Raw genomic sequence first — 6000 nt, 5'->3', positions numbered from 1 at the left:
ACTATACAATATATATACATACATTACCAAAAAAAAAAGAGAGCAAAAAGTTACAATGATCATATTTCAAAACATCAAATTTTTATTCATCAATCTAATTTCAGTATGTAGTTTTAGAAAAGGGATTGATTTGATTCATTTCATTTTTATGACGCTAAACAGACATTACAAAAATAGGCCACCTAAAATGGTCAAAATGTAAAAACACAAACTAAAATAAACGTCCTAATAGTATAAGGGAAAAAAAGCTCAAATAGTAAAAGGGCCTAACAGTAATAAACCTTAAATTGTTTCTCATATCAATAGAAAGTATCTCAGTCTACAACTATGTTGGTCAGTTTGAATGGAATCCACATCTGTTGCGATATAACATATCTCAAACCATACCAACCAATAGGGCCAAAATCATAACCCGAGCTTTTGAGAACAAGCAGGCAATGATTGATGACTCTCCATACTGCAGTTGCCGTATGGAACACCGCCCCTTTCATGCACCAGAACCACCATACTCAGATAGTGTTGTTGCCAACAAACAACCTATGGTATGCAGGGAGGTAACGAGATATTGAACGTACGATAATTAGTCTCGCGATAGTGCACCTCCCCCCATTTTGAGTGGGCGCTCGCATGGTCAAAGTTCAAATAATAAGTAGGGTCAAGAGTTCCAGTGATTTACACTTGGAAGTAGAGTATAGATTTGAAGTATAAGAACTACATAACACCTCAACTGTAATGTCTAAAACTTTAACGTGTCCAATTAGGCTCTAAATAAGTATCTAATACGTCCTAAAGTTTTCAATTTTGTGTTCAACACATCTACAAACTTAAAAAAAAAAATGTGTAATACATCCTTAAACGATCAAATTTTGATTTAACATGACCTTAAATATTCAATTTTGTCTAACAAGTCCTTGACCTATTCTACATTTTTTGAAATTTGCAAACCTATAAAACACAAAATTGAAAATTTAAGATCCTATTATAAATAAAACTCAATTTTTATCATATAAATTTAAAAAAATAATAAAAAAATATTAGATGTCTAAGGACGTGTTTAGGCCCCAAACTTCAAGTGGGAGGCATGGGCTAATAGCCCACTCTATGTCTATGACTCTAATTACAATAGTGATGTTTCCAACTATTATAATCTACAATTAACTCCAGCATTACTATTTCAAATCTCTCTTTTTGTTACAGTTTACTACTTCTTACTCATCCTCTCTTCCCCTCTTTGTTACCATGTTTACTTTCTGTCCAAACTAAAATAGTCTGCATCCTAGATTATTATAACTTATAGATTATTATAAGTCACTGACTATAATAACCACAAACTACAATAATCAACTCGCTGACTGAGCCAATGAGAAGATTCTACTTTCAGATAACATCGCTGAGTTATACTTCTGTAGAAAGCATTCTCACAGATTCTTGATAGTTTTTTTTCCTTCTTTTTTTTTCCCCTCTTCCTGAAAGGAGTCCCTATGACATACTTGTATAATTCTCCTTGAACATAGTAAACATATAATTCAAAAGGCAGGCATGACCTTTACTTGGTGAAGCAGTAGAAGTATCAATACCTTCTCCAGTTCTCCTTCATCTGTGATTATTTTCATTGCAGTTTTGTCTACCTTGTGTGTGAAGTTTTAAGATTCACAAGCCTACAATTTCCTCAGACATACAAACAAAGAGATATAAGTGTTGTGATAATCAATAGTAATTACGGAATATTTCCAAGCAAGGAAATCTAAATAAAAATGAAATATAGATTCATGAAAAAGGATCATGTTTCTAAGGTCGTTTTCTCTAAGCTCTATCTCACTATAAGATGAACACTGAGCAGATAAAGTGGGAAAACGAAAATGGCCTGTGCAGAAAAAGGTGTAGGAGTGGGTTTAACTCAAAATCCAAGAAAAAAGATGTGTCGTTGGTCTTTGTTGACATGACACACAGATTCCAAAGGGGATGGAATCTTTTGCTTCAATCATAGTTGTAAAGGCTGAGTGTATCACAAATAAAAAATGCAGGCACTACCACTGATTTCGCCAATGACAAAAGAGCCTACTTTCATTGACAATAATATAACTCAAAAAGAAAACCCACCATTGAGGAAAATTAGTTGATAAAATCGGGTAAAGAATTCTTACTACACCACATTTGTATGAACAGCATAAACTTCTTGTTTTCCATGTATTCAAACTAAGGAGTAGAACAAATTCTGCCTTCTGTACTCGAAAGACCCTATTGTTCTGGTTTGTTTTGTGTTCAATGAATTTCACAGTTCTAAGTGGACACTAGCCATTGGTAGAGCTTGTTTCACATACTAAACGAATAAGTCAGATAAAAAAAGGGGTGAATTCTCTTATTCAAAACTTGGCAGGTTTAAGAGTTGGAGGGTTTCAACTTTCAATCTTTTGAAAAAATTTAAAGGGACCGAGGAGTTGGGTGAAGTGGTCTTCTTGCAGAGTTGTTAAACCCCCCAACCCAATGCTTAGTTTGTTTATCCCACCCTTCCCCTACCATATTTCTCATTGCAATATCTCTCTCATCTTCAATGGCTGTCTCTCCTTTCTCCTGAGATTCTTCCAGAAACCCTCACCATCACTTCCTCTTCTCTGAAAACACTTAAAGCATAATTCTATTCTCCTTCATTGTTCACTTCTCTGAAATTTTTCTCCATCTTTCTACTGGCATTCTTTTAGTCTCTCTTCCTACCAGGTCTATAAGGCCTGGGCATCCTTAGCTTGCTTGTAGATTATTGAGGTTATGTACTTAGCACTTATTGTGATTATGTACTTCTCAACTTTATCTAAATTAAAATAGTTACTTAAATTATAAATCAAGATGGATTTTATAAAATATTAATTCACAAACTTTACAACCCCATGCTGATACAATCTTCATTAAATAATAGAGATGTCCCCATGGTAAGTCATGTGATAACAGAACAAACAAACTTGACAACAAACCACTCTTAATAAAGAGAGCAAAACGATTAAGAGAACAACAAAATACATACGAACAACACATAACAGTATAAATCGACTCAGGTTTATTTAAGCAACTAATGTTCAACACTAACTTCAAATCTTCTCCTTTGTTAATGATATGGGCAAAACCAGGAGTCCGCTGCAAATGGAGTATACCAAAATAAAAAAAAGCCCTAACCAATTACAAAAAGGATTCCAATTATAGGGAATAGAAGATAAAAGCCAGTTATAAAAATGTAGGCAACAATATGTAAGAGACCTTGTTGAAATAGAGTAGGATTATTAGTAGAATATTAGTAAAGTTTTTTTTTTTCTTTTTTTTGGAAAATAATTTTAGTATGGTTATTAGATGGGGGATATCAGTGAATAGCTAGTAAGTTGAGGCTTTTAGTTATAATAAATAGAAGAAGTGGAGTTGGGAGGAAGGTGTGAAGAATTTTGTAAGATTTTTTTAGGGAATCTGGGAGAGAGTAGCAGTGGTATATTGTAGTTTCTTCATTGATATTGCATTATATATTTCTATATTTTAGTGTTCTTTGTGTTATTTGTTGTTTTGAGTGTTCTTGTTAGATGGTATCCTAATATAATACTAAAGAAATGTATGAAGTCTGGCAAAAGCTCACAACAGATCCCATCCCCATAGAAAGTTCAGTCTCAAAAGAAGCCTAAAAAGATTATTCTACCAGTTGGCCAAATGCTCCACAAAGAGGGACAACAATTTGAACATGCTGATCCCAAATAAGGACCAACAATTTAGGTATATTTGAGAATGAATTTCAGAGGGTCGAAATCACTTTTTCTCTTGCCAAAATCACTTTTCCTCAAAATAATGGTATTTGGCATGAACCAAATTGTTTTAGAAAAATCTAAACTAATTTCAAATTGATTTTGGAGAAATTAGTTGAAAGGTGATTTTTGTTAAGTGATTGACTGGGAATCAATCCAAAATGGCCATTTAATTCAGTTTTTGTTAAAATATTGTTAGTTAGCTATTTGTGAAATCATTTTTTTTTAATTTTAAATACTTAAACAAAAGATGACAAGCATTGTTTGTCATTAAATTGTTAATAAAACAAACAATTATATATGTTTTGAATTTTCTTTTAATATGTATTAAAAACATTCACCTTACTCAAAATATGACCATGCATATAAGAATTTAACAATAAAATAAATAGAGATAGATATTTACTATAATTATTTAGTTAAATAATAATTTCTCAAATAGAAAAATACAATTTTTGAGTAATTGGGTAACTCTAAGTTCATTTGGAACCAAACATAATAATTCTAAATCAATTCTAAATATATAAAAATCACTTTTAAGAGTTTGGTACCAAACATAAATTTGTTTAAAAATCAATTTTACAAAATGAATTGTACCTAAATCTATTTTTCTAAAATCACTTCTCCACTATGACTCCCCAACAACACTCTTAAACACGCACCTCTACATTATTTCAAATAGATATGTCATTCAAAGTAAGTTAGGTGCATTTTTTATCAGCCCATTATCATGATTTTACGAACTTCAAAACAAATCCCAATAACATGCAATGGTTATGTATAAACTCACATATATGGTTTCTGAAAAAACTCTTAATTCTACCTTCAAAGGTAAAGTTTACAAATCATCTGTTGAAAATAATAAATGGTACCAGAGGATAAAGTTCGAAAGCAGAAAAAAGAAGCCCACACACATTTCTATTTGGAAGGCATACAACATGATGTCAAGGCTTTAAAATCGGGGAACAAAGTTTAAATAGATGAACTTCAGATATCTATTAATTTAAATTTGTAAAATATGGATTTCCCTTTCACTAACTTGGTCGAATAAATCTGAACTTTCATAGGAAATCCAAGTGCACGACCGTAATTTCCACCACAGATCATCAACGATTTCAACTTTAAGGACAAGAAAATATAAAGACCGTACCAATTAACAGTAGACGTCCAGCTATCCATGAAAATCTAGAACTATGACGATATATTGAGACTATTTCACCTAAGCCATATTCAACGCTTCATCCAACTTAAAACATGCTTTCTTTCATCAACTATTCCGAACTAGACATGGTTAACATTACAATCTAGAGAAATGAGAAACCCTATACTGAAATTAAGCTGTAATCATCGAACATTAAACGAATAATGAACTTACAGGACTAATTTCTACACAAAATAAGATACGTGATCATGACCGCAAGGGAGAAGGGAAAGGTAGAAGAGATGAGAAAATCAGTGAGCATGGATGGACTTGGATAATAAAGAACAGATCAAATTCACAGTGAACAAATGAATTGCTCTAAGTTTCAATTTCCAGTTTCCAAGTCGCCGATGCCCGAAGATTCTCTCAACCTTGCGCCCTTCCCACTCGCCTCAGAGAGAGGAGACCTTCGTCTGTTCGTCAAAACCCTAGAACTTCAAATTCATCAACAATTTGAAGAAGCAGAATTTATATAAGAAACAAAATCGAAAATTAGCGCAAATTTTGAAATGGGCTTTTTCATTACCTTCTTTGAAGCTTCAAAGTTTTGGGCCCAATCGGCCCAAATTCAATCCGTGTCCAATGTCCCAAGTTTGATGGGTTGATATCATTTGGTGCCTCCAAATCTGGTATAATATTATGCAAAGAGCAACTATAATAATGAGAAATTGTAGAGAATAGCCCAATTGGAACCTCATATTGAAAAAAAAGCTAAAAGAAAAGACTAAAAAAAAATTATTATTTAAATCTTAAAATTTATTATGGAGTCTTTCCTATTATGAAAAATCTTTCAAAATTACCTATTCTACAAAAAAAATCCTTCAAAATTTTCGTGTTATATAAAGATTTGAATGGCTATCCTTTCATAAGTAATATTTATTATTTAATTTTATTTTTCAAATTATATATAAATTTATTAGCCTTTTTATCTTTTATAGTCTTAAATCGTAATTATCTAAAGTTTGTTTTTAATCTTTTAGATTTTCTTCCCAAATTTTAAATCTAAAAATTTCTCCCAAAGTTATT

At 31.9% G+C, this 6000-nt stretch overlaps 1 long non-coding RNA gene across 1 annotated transcript; it reads right to left on the bottom strand.

Annotated features, from left to right (window-relative positions):
• Window positions 1-273: 273 nt before the first annotated feature.
• Window positions 274-5429, bottom strand: LOC120067196 (uncharacterized). Its single transcript, XR_005478945.2, has 3 exons — window positions 5149-5429; window positions 1578-1658; window positions 274-537 (listed from the first exon to the last, which is right to left on the bottom strand). It is a non-coding gene; the product is annotated as an uncharacterized LOC120067196 (long non-coding RNA).
• Between the last annotated feature and the right edge of the window lie 571 nt (window positions 5430-6000).

This window comes from Benincasa hispida, chromosome 12 (genome assembly GCF_027475165.1).
Source record: "Benincasa hispida cultivar pf3 chromosome 12, pf3_genome.v1.1, whole genome shotgun sequence".
Classification (NCBI taxonomy): domain Eukaryota; kingdom Viridiplantae; phylum Streptophyta; class Magnoliopsida; order Cucurbitales; family Cucurbitaceae; genus Benincasa; species Benincasa hispida.
This window is presented reverse-complemented; position numbering and strand designations above follow the sequence as displayed.